The following is a 17,968-nucleotide window of genomic DNA, read 5'->3' on the forward strand; positions in this document are numbered from 1 at the left end:
TTTCTCTCTGAGTAATGACGCTTCCACAGTTGCTCCTCTGTCACAGGTTAAGAGTTCATCCTAGACAACACCCTGTCATTTAAAGCAGATATGAGCAAGATCAGCCGGACAGCTTACTGTCACGTCCGTAATAGAAATCTCCTGAACTGCTCCTGAACTGCTTTCATGGTTCACGCACTTGTCACCTCACCATGGAATGCTGCAATGCTCTTTTTATGGTCATATCTCCAGTTCTTCAACAGCTCCACTGGCTTTCTGTTAAAACAGCGCATTGAATATGAAATCCTGCTTTTCGTTTATAAGACTTTACATAATCTAGCTCCATGTTTATCTGACCTTCTTCTGAAACATACTTCTCACACTCTTAGATCAACAACCTCATCCAACGTAGTTCTGTAGTTTTTATTGAATGTAAGGCACCTATAAATAACATGTATCATTATTATTATTATTATTATTATTAGAGAATAAAATAAGTAATAAACAGCTGCATCATGATAAATATAAGTGATTATGGCCCTGTACAGATCTCTACTGATGATCAAGAAGGAAAATACAACAACAAAAAAACCATAAACGTGTTTTTCCTACATTTGGCTGAAACCCTGATCCAGAGTGACGTACAGAAGTTCTTTTATCTCTTTTCTGTTAATGAATAAATCAACTCAATTCAGTTCATGTTTATTTCTATTGAGCTTTTAACAATGAACATTGTCTCAGAGCAGATTGACACAGATACTGTGGTGATAAAAAGTGAAGATGTTCTTTACAAACTTAGTGAACTATTAATGAATAAATCAACACTCGTTCACTAAGTTACACACTTAGGATGCCATCAGCATATAACTTTGTTGAGAGGAATTTCTTCATTGTGGACTTGCAAATGTGAGATTTTTTGTCTCTACCAGAAGAACTTGTGTAAGAAGGAGAACAGGAGAGAAGATGTGATCAGACTCCCTCACCCACACACACACACACACATGGAGGTGGAAGCTCGATGGTTGGGGGTTGTTTTGGAGCAGAGAAGGTTGGAGATTTATTCTGGAAAGTGAAGGGAACCTGAACCCACATGGCGCCGAAGCGCACGTCTGAAGAACAAGCGTAGATCAAAAATAGATTATTATTTAAATCAATAAAGACTGAATCCAAATATCATTTAATCTGAACATTGTGAGGTGTTTCTGTAGTGTTTAAAGTGTGTTTAATTAAGATCAGTTTATAGAAGGTCTAAAACCACTCTGGACCATCAACTACACTCTGTACAACTAAAAGTATGTACACCCCTGACCATAAAATGGTCTACAACATAAACCATTGGCATTTATTTGGAGAAGCTTGAACAGCTTTCACACTTCTGAAAAGGATTTACACTGTGTGGAATTTAGATGATTTAACCACAAGAGCTTCACTAAGGTTCTATGTTTTCTCAAAAGTGTTCAGTGGTGTTGAGAAGGTCAGGGCTCTGAACAGGACACACCAGTCTTTAGTTTGTCTTTAATTTCTGAATTTTACTGGTTGTTTAAACTTTGGTATCTTTAATCTTCATTCGTTACACCAGAACATGATTTGCATTCACTCACATCCATTCTCACAGTTCATCTCGCCAATCTGTTTTTCCTTTTTCTGTTTCATGGTTTATTTGTTTGATTATCAGCTCTGTGTCTCGCTCTGTTGATACTCTGACCTCTGCTCTGGATTCTTTTCCGGTATAACACCAAATTCTTCTGAGCACCAATCAGACCTGATGTTAAGACTTTAAGATCTGATTTTTTCTTCAGTTAAAGTTTAGAAAATGTTTAAAGCCGGGAATGTTCTAGATTCCATCTACAGAAACTCTAATGGTTTCTTTACACACACCATTAAAAACCATCAGTTCTTGACCATTAAAACCATTACCAAGTGGTTTCAATTAAATCATGCATTTGTGAACATTAAATAATTATATTCAAACCACAATATAATTTGGAGGTTTAATGAAGTCCAGTAGATACCAACATGTGATTTATAAACTATCCGAGATGTTAAAATGTGTTCTGAGTAACTCTGTGTATTGTGTGTTATAATTACAGTTCATCTCTACAGAGCTGTTGGAATTTTCCAACTAATGAACACAACAGAAAACAAGTTTTAAGAAGGATTTATTGTGTATTCACTCAGAGATGAGACAAAACAATGTCTCTATTTCATCCTGTCATCACTCATCACACCAAAACACGTTGTTTTGCATTCTTTTATAATCCACACCAACAGTTTGACATGCAAACGTTCTTGATGTTACTGGATTTCTGAGCCGTGTTCTGGACTCCAGTGTGAGTGTTTTATTGAGTTAACACCAACAACTTCATAATTAGTAGATAATAGTAGATATTATTAGTAGTCAGACACAAGAAAAGTTACTTCCCCAGGCAATCCACCTCATGAACATGTAAATGCTCTCCTCATTGTGCAAATAAAATATAACAAAGAAATAAATATGAAAATAATATGTGCAATACCACTTTTTATTTATTTATTTCTGTTTTTTTCTGCACAGTAATGACTTTTTATTTATTTATTTATTCGTAATTTTTTATTTGCTTTTATTTTTCATTACATTGAATCGCTGCAATATTCCAAGAAATTCTATTCTCTAAATAAATAAAACTAGAAGTTCTCAGTTCTAGTAGAAGGTGTGCTATAAACAGCGCTTTGTATTTTATTTATATTATTAAAGTTATTCATCAGTTCACTCACAACAAAAAAAGTGAGACTATTTAATGTCCCTGAAAGGGTTCAGTTCTGGAGGTGAGATGAAGCATGTTTGTGTTTCAAACTGTCATGGAGTCTTCACTCATCACTCATAACACCAAACATCATTAGCATTCCCTCATATTGACCTACAGTTTAACATGCAAATCATCTTCCTTCTCCTCCTGGTTTTCCTCGTTTTATTGTTTAATTTTCTTGTCACCTACACCTAGTTTATCACCTTATATCATAATTCTGTATTAGAATGTGAGTAATAGAATTGTGAACATGTTTCATTATAAAATCGAACACTCGAGTCTTTAACTATGAGCTCGAAAGTTTCTGAAATATTATGAGAAATTTCAGACTAAAACCCATCCCACTTCGTTCTACTGGAGTATGTGTGTGTGTATAAAACACCAGCTGTGAAGATGCCTCTTATTGTTCTTCATTGTAGTGTAAAACTCAACAGAGAATCTAATGGAACCTGTTTGTTTCTGACTCAATACTGGAAAGAATTTTCTTTGTAAAGCAGTGAAACTTCTATTGTGTTGTTGTCAAACAAAATATTTCTAATAACAATAAGTCTTTATTCAGGATGAAGAAACACCAGCTATTGACAATTAAATTAAGTTCAATTAATATTTATTCGTATTGTGATTTTAACAATGAACATTGTCTCAGAGCAGCTTTACACAGATAATGTGGTGATGAAAATAAATAAGATGTTCTTTATAAGTGTAAGTTTGTCCCTGATGAACAAGCAGATAAACGATGTTGAGGTGCAGTGATGGAGATCAGATGCAGACTGTAGTCCTGAGTCAGTGTAGCAGACTGTTTATATTAACTACAGTTCAAATCTAAATCCTCAGAGCTCCTGTGTTTCTCCGTAATTTCATGGATCCCCAGGTTGTAGATGTGAAACATCACCAGCTGCACAGAGTCGCCTCCAATCGAAGAGAACATCATCCAGAGGCAGACCAGGACAAAGTGGGCAGATCATGAAACCGACATAAGGGATCTCTGGGATAAGAAACATCTGCCCCCAGCTGGAGTCTTCATTATTTGAAGTACCAACAAATAGCCTGCACCTTTTGATCTAAGTAGGCGTGGAGGATCATCCTGGTACAGAAGTTCACTCAGATACTGCGGCGTGAGAGCGTTAAGTGCTTTAAACGTCAGTAGTAGTATTTTATGATCAGTGTGAGATGTAATTGGGAGCAGTGTAGATGATTAAAACAGGGCTGATGTGATCATATTTTCTAGATCTAGTGAGGACTCTTGCTGCTGCATTCTGGACTAACTGAAGCTTATTTCTGCACTTACTCCAACACCCAGACAGTAAAGCGTTACAGTAGTCTAATCTAGATGTTACAAAAGCATCTACTAGTTTTTCTGCATCCTGTAACGACATCATATTTCTAATTTTAGCAATATTTCTAAGGTGAAAGAAGGAGATCCTGGTGATATTATTCACGTGAGTCTTAAAGGAAAGACTCGGGTCAATAATCACACCAAGGTCTTTGACTGCTGTACACACTGAGACAGAAACACCATCCAGAGATGCTACAGAATCAGAAAGTTTACTTCTAGCTGCATGTGGTCCTAGTAAAAGTACTTCCATCTTATCTGAGTTGAGCAGAAGAAAGTTATCAAGCATCCACTGTCTAATGTCCTTTACACACTTCTCAACATTGTTAAGCTGATCTCTCTCATCTGGCTTTGCTGAAATATACAGCTGTGTGTCATCAGCATAGCAATGGAAGCGAATCCCATGTTTATGTATAATTTCACCAAGAGGCAGCAGATATAAAGAGAAAAGCAGTGGGCCTAAGACAGATCCTTGCGGAACACCAAACTTTACCTCAGAGAGTGTGGAGAACTCACCATTTACATCAAAAAACTGATAGCGATCAATAGGTAGATAGATAAGACCTGAGCCAGGAGAGAGCTGTTCAAGTCACCACCCATTAATGCTTTGTGTAAAGAAGGAGCTACATTTGTGATGAAATCTGCAAATTCTATGAGAAAATCAGATTCGGGCCCCTGGGGGGTCTATGAATAATATTTAATGGAATTGACTGACTAGACATATTTTTGCAATATTTTATGTTGGTGTAAAGAACTTCTATTGTTTTACATTTGTGTCTAGCGTTTTTCTGCGACACTTAGATTATTATTATAAATAGCTGTGACTCCGCCTCCTCTGCCATTTAGACGGGGCTGGTGTATGGAACTATACCCAGGAGGACTCGCTTCATTTAATGCTACATATTCATTCGGTTTAATCCACATTTCTGTCAAATCCATTATTTTAAACTCCTGGTCGGAAATAATTTGATTTATAGTCATCGATTTTGATGTGAGAGATCTAATATTCAGCAATCCTGTCTTCAGATCAGAGGTGCTGCTGTGTGTTCAGTCCTATTTAATTTACAGTTGTAGCTGTAACGAGGTGTTTATATCAAAAGCGTAATGAAAATGAAGCTTTATTTTGATTCATTCAGTCAGGTTTACTCTGCAAACATCACTAGCTGTTTAATTTAACTCCTAAATGCTGGAAGTGACCATGGGATCAGGTGATAGTCCATGAATAGGTGTGAGAACTTTATAGGGCTTTTAAAGATACCATTAAAGGCCTCTGCTTCACCTTAGGCTGATATTCACCTGATCTAATATTATATTGAGTATTATTTTGAATTATTTTATATGAAGGACAGGAGGAATGTTAATACACTTGAGCAGACTGTCATGATGTCAGGACAGTAAAGCAGAATCAAATTTGTGTTTATTGTGTTTTTATTGTCTTTTATTGTGTTTTAATGGTCTAATTTTTATCTGCATCAGCAATGAGGTTAACAGAAAATACATGGACCATGGATTTGGAAGGAATTACCAAACATCAATTGAAAGAACGTTCCTGTCAGACCTGTCAGACCATCCTAAACATGCTGACAGACCTTCACTGCCTCAGGACAAAGAAGCAGAACGAGAATGGTCCAGTTTTATTTATCAGTATCACCACTGTAATGTCAGTTCTGAAGGTAGCCACATGTCACCAGAGAGAATTATTGTGAAGAACTTTGGTATCTTTAATCTTCATTCGTCACACCAGAACATGATTTGCATTCACTCATATTCATTCTCACAGTTCATCTCGCCAATCTGTTTTTTCTCTTTCTGTTTCATTTATTTGTTTGATTATCAGCTCTGTGTCTCGCTCTGTTAATACTCTGACCTCTGCTCTGGATTATTTTCCGGTATAACACCAAATTCTTCTGAGCACCAATCAGACCTGATGTTAAGACTTTAAGATCTGATTTTTCCTTCAGTTGAAGTTCAAAAATTCCAAAACATCCATAGACGTCCACTTAGAAAATGTTTAAAGCCGGGAATGTTCTAGATTCCATTTACAGAAACTCTAATGGTTTCTTTACACACACCATTAAAAACCATCAGTTCTTGACCATTAAAACCATTACCAAGTGGTTTCCATTAAATCATGCATTTGTGAACATTAAATAATTATATTCAAACCACAATATAATCTGGAGGTTTAATGAAGTCCAGTAGATACCAACATGTGATTTATAAACTATCCGAGATGTTCTATTGGTCCTTGATGGTATCAGGTATAACATACTACCTTTTGGAAGGCAACACATTCCCAGAACAAACCATCAGATCATTAATACAATTTCCATTAGAGCCATTAATACATTATACATTTAATGGAGATCTGGCGTACCATATGTTTCATCTCAGAGTTGTTCAGTGGGGGTGAGATCAGGTTTCTGTGCAGGACATTCAGACCGTCATTGTGTTAGGACATTGAATGAGAATGAGGATGGTCTAGTTATTATTATAAATATCATCAATGCAGGGAGAAAAGATCTTGATAGCCCACATTTAGCTAATAGAATTATTATTGAAAGACTAAATAAATAAATAACCTGCCTGATTTATCTAAATTTCACACTAAACCCATAACTGCTAATAATCTTGATAAAATGGCTACCAACATAGACCTTATCCTTACTAGCACATTAGATACGCATGCCCTCAAGAGAACAGCACGTAATCTGGAGAGAAAATGGAGGAAAACTAAATTGGAGGTATTTAGAATTGCGTATAAAGACAGTATGCTCAGCTACACACAGGCGCTAAAAGCTGCTAGAGCTGAACACCTGAGCAAACTCATAGAAAACAACAAAAACAATCCCAGGTTCCTTTTCAGTACAGTAGCTAAATTAACAACAAATCAGGGATCTGAAAAATCTGTTCATTACAGTTTAGTAGTGAGGACTTTATGATTTTCTTCACTTGAAAAATTGATAACATTAGAAACACAATTGTGGCGGTCCAACCTCTGAGATCATCTCCTGACACAGTCTCACCTTCAACTCCACATCTACACTGTTTTACATGTATAGGACAGGAAGAGCTGTATAATGTTATTATCAAAGCTAAATCAACAACATGTCAGTTAGATTCCATTCCAACTAATCTACTGAAGGAAGTGTTATATACAACTGGTGAGCCTCTTCTCAATATTATTAACTTCTCACTATCTTTAGGTCACGTCCCTAAATCCCTCAAGTTAGCAGTTATTAAGCCCCTCATTAAAAAACCTAATCTGGATCCAAACACGCTATCGAATTACAGACCCATTTCAAATCTCCCATTTATGTGTAAGATTTTAGAAAAGATTGTCGCTGCCCAGTTATGTTCCTACCTGCAAGAGAACAATATCTTTGAAGAATTTCAGTCAGGTTTCAGGCTCCATCATAGGACAGAAACTGCTCTAGTTAAAATCACTAATGACCTGTTTTTAGCTTCAGATCAAGGCTTCATCTCGCTGTTAGTTTTACTAGATCTTAGTGCTGTGTTCGACACTATAGATCATGATCTTCTCCTGGATCACCTACAGAATTACATCGGCATCCAGGGACAGACATTAAGATGGTTTAAATCCTACCTGTCTGATCGTTACCATTTTGTAGATTTAAATGGAGAGCTATCCAGGCTAATGCTAGTGAATTATGGCATGCCACAAGGTTCAGTTCTAGGACCCTGCTCTTCACAATATACATGCTTCCCTTAGGAAATATTATTAGAAGGCATGGAATTAGCTTCCATTGTTATGCTGATGATACCCAGCTATATATCTCATCTAAACCAGGCGATACACTCAATTAACTCGAATAACTGAGTGTGTTAAAGCAATAAGAGATTGGATGACTCATAACTTTCTACTTTTAAATTCTGATAAGACGGAGATTTTGCTCATCGGCCCAAAAACCAGCATACAGAAGCTCCAGCATCACAACCTGCATTTAGATGGATGTTCTGTAACCACTAGTTCAACAGTAAAAGACCTGGGAGTTATTTTAGAGCAGCTTGTCTTTCAAAAATCACATCAACCAAGTTACAAATACAGCCTTCTTTCACCTTAGAAATATTGCTAAGCTAAGAAACATGTTGTCTATATCTGATGCAGAGAAGCTCGTCCATGCGTTCATGACCTCCAGAATAGACTAATGTAATGTTCTCACAAGGTCGAGAAAATATCACCATATAACCCCAATCTTCTCATCCTTACATTGGCTTCCTGTTAAGTTTCGAATAGACTACAAACTACTGCTACTCACTTATAAAGCACTAAATGGTTTATCTCCATGTATCTCTCCAGTCTTCTAACACGCTACAATCTGTGTTCTACACATAACACACATCAAATCATAACCTTGTGCTCCAGAACATCTGATCACATCACATTATCAACTTGTGCTGTTAATATCATGAACAGCAGCTACGCTAATTCCTCTCCACTGCTTCTCTTTCTCTCCCCATCCCGAGGCTTCCTGAGGTTGCTCCAGCTCCAGTCACGTCCCACCTCATGAAGATTATAGACTTTAAAGAAGTAGATGCCGAACTCGCAAGCATCCTAATCCATCTAGAGACGTACCAGTGCCAATTGGATCCCACTGCATGTGTGGTTTTGACATCGGACCTCCTGGAGTGTTTAAAGGCTCTGGCATGGAGAGGCTGATGCTGGATCTGTGATGATCACAAATGTTGAGCTCAGTAGCTCCTACTTTTATACCAAAGACTGTAAAAAGAACATTTACTTATAATCTTATACTCCAGTACTCATGTTAGTTCTCACTCTCCAGTGTTCTGTACTATTGAAAGATTTATGATCAAACTTTTGATGTGACCCAAATAAAGATGAGGTTCCCCTTTTGAGTCTGGTTCCTCTCAAGGTTGCTTCCTCATAACATCTAAGAGAGATTTTTCTTGCCACAGCCGCCACGGCTGCTCATCAGGGATAAACACACACTGTTCACCTTCACTGTTGATTTCTGTAAAGCTGCTTTGAGACAATGTCTGTTGTGAAAAGCACAATAGAAATAAACTTGACTTGACTCTTCTGTGTGCAGACTCATCATCATCTCCACAAACTTCAGGAGCTCAACAGAGGAGTCTGTGGAGGTGCAGTTGTTGGTGTATAGTGTATAATATACTGTAAAAGATTAATCACTGCATTATTAAAAAAGTCTATTTTATTCTCTACATGTGTTTTTAAATGTGTTCTGAGTAACTCTGTGTATTGTGTGTTATAATTACAGTTCATCTCTACAGAGCTGTTGGAATTTTCCAACTAATGAACACAACAGAAAACAAGTTTTTAAGAAGGATTTATTGTGTATTCACTCAGAGATGAGACAAAACAATGTCTCTATTTCATCCTGTCATCACTCATCACACCAAAACACGTTGTTTTGCATTCTTTTATAATCCACACCAACAGTTTGACATGCAAACGTTCTTGATGTTACTGGATTTCTGAGCCGTGTTCTGGACTCCAGTGTGAGTGTTTTATTGAGTTAACACCAACAACTTCATAATTAGTAGATAATAGTAGATATTATTAGTAGTCAGACACAAGAAAAGTTACTTCCCCAGGCAATCCACCTCATGAACATGTAAATGTTCTCCTCATTGTGCAAATAAAATATAACAAAGAAATAAATATGAAAATAATATGTGCAATACCACTTTTTATTTATTTATTTCTGTTTTTTTTCTGCACAGTAATGACTTTTTATTTATTTATTTATTCGTAATTTTTTATTTGCTTTTATTTTTCATTACATTGAATCGCTGCAATATTCCAAGAAATTCTATTCTCTAAATAAATAAAACTAGAAGTTCTCAGTTCTAGTAGAAGGTGTGCTATAAACAGCGCTTTGTATTTTATTTATATTATTAAAGTTATTCATCAGTTCACTCACAACAAAAAGTGAGACTATTTAATGTCCCTGAAAGGGTTCAGTTCTGAGGTGAGATGAAGCATGTTTGTGTTTCAAACTGTCATGGAGTCTTCACTCATCATTCATAACACCAAACATCATTAGCATTCCCTCATATTGACCTACAGTTTAACATGCAAATCATCTTCCTTCTCCTCCTGGTTTTCCTCGTTTTATTGTTTAATTTTCTTGTCACCTACACCTAGTTTATCACCTTATATCATAATTCTGTATTAGAATGTGAGTAATAGAATTGTGAACATGTTTCATTATAAAATCGAACACTCGAGTCTTTAACTATGAGCTCGAAAGTTTCTGAAATATTATGAGAAATTTCAGACTAAAACCCATCCCACTTCGTTCTACTGAAGTTCTAATCATTTATTATAAGATTGTGTGTGTGTGTGTGTGTGTGTGTGTGTGTGTGTGTGTGTGTGTATAAAACACCAGCTGTGAAGATGCCTCTTATTGTTCTTCATTGTAGTGTAAAACTCAACAGAGAATCTAATGGAACCTGTTTGTTTCTGACTCAATACTGGAAAGAATTTTCTTTGTAAAGCAGTGAAACTTCTATTGTGTTGTTGTCAAACAAAATATTTCTAATAACAATAAGTCTTTATTCAGGATGAAGAAACACCAGCTATTGACAATTAAATTAAGTTCAATTAATATTTATTCGTATTGTGATTTTAACAATGAACATGGTCTCAGAGCAGCTTTACACAGATAATGTGGTGATGAAAATAAATAAGATGTTCTTTATAAGTGTAAGTTTGTCCCTGATGAACAAGCAGATAAACGATGTTGAGGTGCAGTGATGGAGATCAGATGCAGACTGTAGTCCTGAGTCAGTGTAGCAGACTGTTTATATTAACTACAGTTCAAATCTAAATCCTCAGAGCTCCTGTGTTTCTCCGTAATTTCATGGATCCCCAGGTTGTAGATGTGAAACATCACCAGCTGCACAGAGTCGCCTCCAATCGAAGAGAACATCATCCAGAGGCAGACCAGGACAAAGTGGGCAGATCATGAAACCGACATAAGGGATCTCTGGGATAAGAAACATCTGCCCCCAGCTGGAGTCTTCATTATTTGAGGTACCAACAAACAGCCTGCACCTTTTGATCTAAGTAGGCGTGGAGGATCATCCTGGTACAGAAGTTCACTCAGATACTGCGGCGTGAGAGCGTTAAGTGCTTTAAACGTCAGTAGTAGTATTTTATGATCAGTGTGAGATGTAATTGGGAGCAGTGTAGATGATTAAAACAGGGCTGATGTGATCATATTTTCTAGATCTAGTGAGGACTCTTGCTGCTGCATTCTGAACTAACTGAAGCTTATTTCTGCACTTACTCCAACACCCAGACAGTAAAGCGTTACAGTAGTCTAATCTAGATGTTACAAAAGCATCTACTAGTTTGCTAGGAGGAATAACAGACAATCATGAATCAGAACTGTTGTATTTATTTTTCACCTGAGTTTACAAAGGTCATGGACACGTGTGGAATCCATATAAAATTCAATATAATTTTATTTAGCTCATTTTCATTTGTTTTGCGCTTTTAACAGTGAACATCGTCTCAAAGCAGCTTTACACAGTTAATGTGGTGATAAAACCTGGACCTGAACCTGAACCTGAACCTGAATGTTCCCATCACACCAGAATAGATTCTTCAACGATCTGAGAAAGGACAAACACACTGCTGAAAGTGACACAAACTCCAGCTTCTTCTAAGCACCACCAAGTGAAAGTGGGATAGTCTGTGAGAAGACACATTGTTAGATTCGCTCAGAGGAACAATGTTTACTGTGTGTGAGCTGCTGCTGTACAGCATGACATGCCTGAGAAGTCAGATACAACAGCCTCAGGTTCTGACCTCAATCTGTCACAAATCAAACTCAGAACAGCTGCAGACATGTGACTGCTTTTAAACATGGCTGCTCTGGACTCCAACTCTCCACACACATGCACTACAACATTCACCATCACGCTGCAACTGATACATCACACCTGTCTACACTCACGTGCTCACTTACAGCCACAGTGGAGCAGGACTGTGATTTATTCAGATCATCATGAACTACAGGTATACGCTCGCTTTCTTCCACTAGAGTACCCAGGAATCACAATGTGGGTGGGCCCAGAGAAAAACAGGTGGGCCCACACCAGCGTTTAGAGCATACGCCTGTATGTCTTCATAATCAGTGTTAATAACATTTAAATGGCGATGGTCCTCACACACACACACACACACACACACACACACACACACACGCGCGTCTGACAGACGCAACACAACACTATCACTGAATCAGCAGTAAAGTAGTGGATGGTATGTAAAAACAGTGGTCCGACTCAGCGTTTACATAAACCACATGAAGCTAATCACAGTGAATAGGAAACTACATCACAGGGAAATTGATTAGCTTACTCGTGATTATAACAGGAGATGATGTATGTATTAGTACACTGGTGTGTAGAGGAGGTACAGTGAAGAATGGAACACAGCTGGTGCTGGAGAAACAGATGAATTAACATTAGCACTAGCAGAACTGTTCAGCTTGATCCCAGAATTCCTGAACCCAGGCCCATCCCAGCCCACCCAAAGCTATGCAACTGCTTTCTTCTGTCTCTCTTTTTGGTTGTTGATCACATGACCTTTTACCTGCATGTTCATTCTGAACTTTTACCAACATGTTTCTCTGCTTCAACCTGTTTTTGCAGCTGTTCAGTAATAATGACGAAACTATTTTCAGGTAAGAAAACTCTCATCACAGACATTTCCACCAAACACCAGATCCACCAGGACAACACTAACGGTATTAGCTTTTACTGCTGTTCAGTACTAATTCCATTCCCACATGCAGAAATTACGAGCTCCTACATGCCATCACCAATATCTTTTATACCCACAATATGCTGTATGGCTAAAAGTATGTGCACCCCTGTGCATCAAATGTATACAGCATGTGCTTGTTGAACATCTCTCTCCAAAACCATGGACATTAATATGGAGAAGTTTCCTTCACGACTGCTAGAATAGCTTTTTGATGTGTGGAACATGGATGTGGGAAATTGAGATGATTTCACCACATGAGCTTTACTGAGGTTCAGTGTGTTTGAGAAGGTCAGGAATCTGTGCAGGACTGAGATCTTGTAGAAGTTGTTTAGTTGTTTAGACCTGTAGACCTGTAGACCTGTAGACATGCCTTCACAGACCATCACTGAATAGGGACAATGACACTGAATAACGATGGTCTATATTTTATATCAAGATCATTAGTGAAGACAGAAAACAATCACCCACATTCATATGTCACCATCATACTGCCTCTGTGAAGAACTATGAAGAAAGTTTAGCTCGTCTCAGCTCATAGATGCTCATCAGACCTTAATGATCTGAGCTCACACAAAGTTTTGGTTGTCACCTTTATAACAATGATTTTATTTTTTTCATTGCAGTATTTAAATCCTGATTTTGTTTTCTAAATGATTTGCAAAATAATAAACCCATATTGTATTCACAATAAAACATAGCAAATGTTAAAAGTAGGGAAATTTACTATTTTACAGAGAAAATCAGGTCATTTTCAATTTGACTCAAAGGGGAACCTCACCCTCACCCCCAAGATCTTTTCATTCAACAACCCTGAAGGAGAAGAAAGAAAGAAGGTTTGCAGGTTAAACTGGATGTGCGAGAATGTTTCATGTTTAGGTGTGTGAATGATGAGTGACGCCTCACACACACCCCTCACTCTTACCCCTCACACACACCCCTCACTCTTACCCCTTACTCTTACCCCTCACTCTTACCCCTCACCCCCCTCACTCTTACCCCTCACACACACACACCCCTCACTCTTACCCCTCACCCCTCACTCTTACCCCTCACACACACCCCTCACTCTACCCCTCACCCCTCACTCTTACCCCTCACACACACCCTCACACATACACCCCTCACCCCTCACTCTTACCCCTCACACACACCCCTCACTCTTACCCCTCACCCCTCACTCTTACCCCTCACATACACCCCTCACTCTACCCCTCACACACCCCTCACTCTTACCCCTCACACACCCCTCACTCTTATCCTCACACACACCCTTACTCTTACCCCTCACCCCTCACTCTACCCCTTACACACCCCTCACACACCCTTACTCTACCCCTCACACACTCCTCACTCTACCCCTCACACACCCCTCACTCTACCCCTCACACACACACCCCTCACTCTTACCCCTTACACACCCCTCACTCTTACCCCTCACACACCCCTCACTCTTATCCTCACACACCCTTACTCTACCCCTCACCCCTCACTCTACCCCTCACACACACACCCCTCACTCTTACCCCTCACCCCTCACTCTTACCCCTCACACACACACCCCTCACTCTACCCCTCACCTCCTCACTCTTACCCCTCACACACCCCTCACACATACACCCCTCACCCCTCACTCTACCCCTCACACACCCCTCACTCTTACCCCTCACCCCTCACTCTACCCCTCACATACACCCCTCACTCTTACCCCTCACACACCCCTCACTCTTACCCCTCACACACCCCTCACTCTTATCCCTCACACACACCCTTACTCTACCCCTCACCTCCTCACTCTTACCCCTCACACACACCCTCACACATACACCCCTCACCCCTCACTCTTACCCCTCACACACACCTCACTCTACCCCTCACCCCTCACTCTTACCCCTCACACACACCTCACTCTACCCCTCACACACACCCCTCACTCTACCCCTCACACCCCCTCACTCTTATCCCTCACACACACCCTTACTCTACCCCTCACCCCTCACTCTTACCCCTCACCCCTCACTCTTACCCCTCACACACTCCTCACTCTTACCCCTCACACACCCCTCACTCTTACCCCTTACACACCCCTCACTCCTTTTGCAAACACCTCTTACACGCAGTAATCGTGCTCAATAATCCTAAGGGCAGATGGGTTAATGCTTCAACACAGAATTTTTCCTTCTCAAGGAACCCAAACTCAATTTATCTTCATCAGAATCCACCCAAACTGCCCCAAACCACCCCAATCCACCCAAACTGCCCCAAACCACCCCAATCCACCCAAACTGCCCCAAACCCCCAAACCACCCCAAACTACCCAAACTGCCCCAACCCCCAAACTACCCAAACTGCCCCAAACCACCCCAATCCACCCAAACTGCCCCAAACCCCCAAACCACCCCAAACTACCCAAACCGCCCCAAAGCACACAATACAACCAAACTTCTGTGACGCCTGAACCAAAAGCCTTTTGTCCCCACCTGCGTTTAGAAAAATGTATTGTTTAAAGAAGGAATGAAGCTCGTTCTCTGTAAAGCCTTTTGCGTGAGAAGTTAAAACCCTGTCAAACATTAAAATGGATGACCTTTACCTTGTGTGTGTGTGTGTGTGTGTGTGTGTGTGTGTTTTTGTGTGTGGTTTTTTTGTGTGTGTGTGTGTGTGTGTGTGTGTGTGTGTTTTTGTGTGTGTGTGTGTTCATGCAATATTGTGTGTGTTCACGCCCTGCTTTTGTGTGTGCAGTCTTGTTCATCTTAACATTGTTGTAGGAATTTAGAGCTCTGTTGATTTTGGCTCAATTTCATGCATTATAATGTGTGTTTATGTCCTGCTCCTGTCATGGTGACCTTCGCTCTATATTAGAAATGTATAGCTATGTTGAGCTTGATTCTATTTCATGTGTGTGTGTGTGTGTGTGTGTGTGTGTGTGTGTGTGTGTGTGTGTGTGTGTGTGTGTTATTATTAATCCCACATTCAGATTTTTTACATTTCATTATCTAAAGTTCACACTAACCTCTAACACACTATCTACACACACACCTCACACACCTCACACACACACACACACACACACACACACACACACACACACACACACACACACACACACACACACCTCACACACACCTGTCACACAGAAAACCTGTACTTTGTGGGTATAGTTGGTGTCTCCTCTCCTTCTCTTCATCTTGAGTCAAATTGAGAACGTTTTCTTTATAAACATGATAAATCTTTCTATTGGTTTTGTTAAAGTTTGTCTACAGAGTTACAAAAAAAAAAACAACAAGAAAGAAATGTACATACATGCAACATCACGGTCATCAAAAGTATATAAGTGATTTCAATTACAGAAGTAATAACCATGAAAATGGGAGATATTGAAGCTGGATGATATCTACTGCATTTGATGGGAAAGCTGCTTCTTCTCTGCTGCTCAAGTTGGAAAGCTGTGGACCTGCACATGCTCCTGAGATATTTACTCATGCTGAGTTTGAGGATGTTCCTCACACGTTTTCTTTCTATTTATTGTTCTATTTTATTTTCTTTCTATTATCTTAAAAACAAATTTGGTGATCAGTGATGTTGATAAAGTTGTTATTCTAAAGACAATAAACCTGAGCTTCAAAACCAGATGATGAGAGTGATTCTGCTGTTATTCTGGAGAGATCAGCCTGCAGTGAATCAGCAGCAGAGTGGACTGAAAAGAAAGAGTCTGATGGTGTCTTTATTGGGATGAGGAACATTGTAGAATTACACAATGTCCAGATCTCTCTCTCTCTGTTGAATTAAATATGCTCCTGAGGTACCAGTGGTTCCTGTCCTCTTCTGCTTTCTGGACTTTGCCTGATTCATCCTGATGCCTTACCGCTGAATAAAGTTCTCTTCACTTGGAGACCACTCTTTGCTACTGAGGATGTTCTCCACATGAACAGCCTAAAGATCCATGAAGTTCCTGTGGAAGGTTAAATAGAAGAATCATGAGGATGGATCTGGACTGTAATTAATATAAACCGTCTGCTGCAATGGTTTAGGACTACAATCACCATGAACAGTTTTACACTTCAGTCACCATCATCAGTGGGGGAAGGTAATGAATGACATTTACTGGTGTTACTGGAATTGGTCTTTTTTTAACTTCGAGACAGAGCCGTGAGGTAGCATTAGTGCAGAGACACAGCAGAAAAATGGAGATCAACAAGTCAGATATAATTATAAAGAGACCCTGCTGAAAAATGGAGACAGACAAGTCAGACCACATTGGTGCAGTGACCCAGCAGAAAGAAAAACATTCTGCTGAAGATGAACTGGGTGGAATTGTAAACCCTGGCCATATTTATAAGATCACTTCAGCTTTTATTCAAGAAAGACAGCAGCTTTATTATGCAGTGTGACCTGTGTTCGCCCAGAGACCCAACCTGCAGCTTATAAAACTCCATATCAGTTCCTCACAGGTCTGTAGAGTTCAGCTCAAATGAGGATCAGTTCTCTTTGTGTCTGATTCCTCTACAGATTCCTTCCTCAAACCATCTCAAGGTGTTTTTCCTCACTGATAAAATATACTTGTAGTTTATTTCTTTCTGTGAAGCTGCAATGAGACAATGTGAGGACATTTTAAAACACTTAAAGAGTCTTAATGGGAAAAGACCAAACTCAGTAAACACGTTAATAATAAAACACACTGTGTACAGACTGCAGTTTGCTTGAGTTTGGTAATAAACTTCACATTCTGGACTCATCTGCTTTATTATTAATGTGTTTACTGAGTTCGGTCTTGAAAAACGATCTCATCGCTTTAAACCACATTAAACACACGTTCAGTTGTTTGAGTATTTAAATGCTCTATACAAATAACACAACGCACGTGAACACAGAATCCTGTCTGAGACACGAGCAGCCGGATGATCCGGTGATCTCGTGGTTTTGGCAGATGGCACTTGTCCAATGGGTTGGGTTGTGTGTGTGTGTGTGTGTGTGTGTGTGTGTGTGTGTGTGTGCGCAAACATTTGAGTAAGAGATTACCCATAGTTTCTATTTATTTTACACAATACCTGTTTGAATATATCTACCTTATGGTAGATATATATAATCAAG

This window comes from Silurus meridionalis, chromosome 25, assembly GCF_014805685.1.
Source record: "Silurus meridionalis isolate SWU-2019-XX chromosome 25, ASM1480568v1, whole genome shotgun sequence".
Taxonomy (NCBI): domain Eukaryota; kingdom Metazoa; phylum Chordata; class Actinopteri; order Siluriformes; family Siluridae; genus Silurus; species Silurus meridionalis.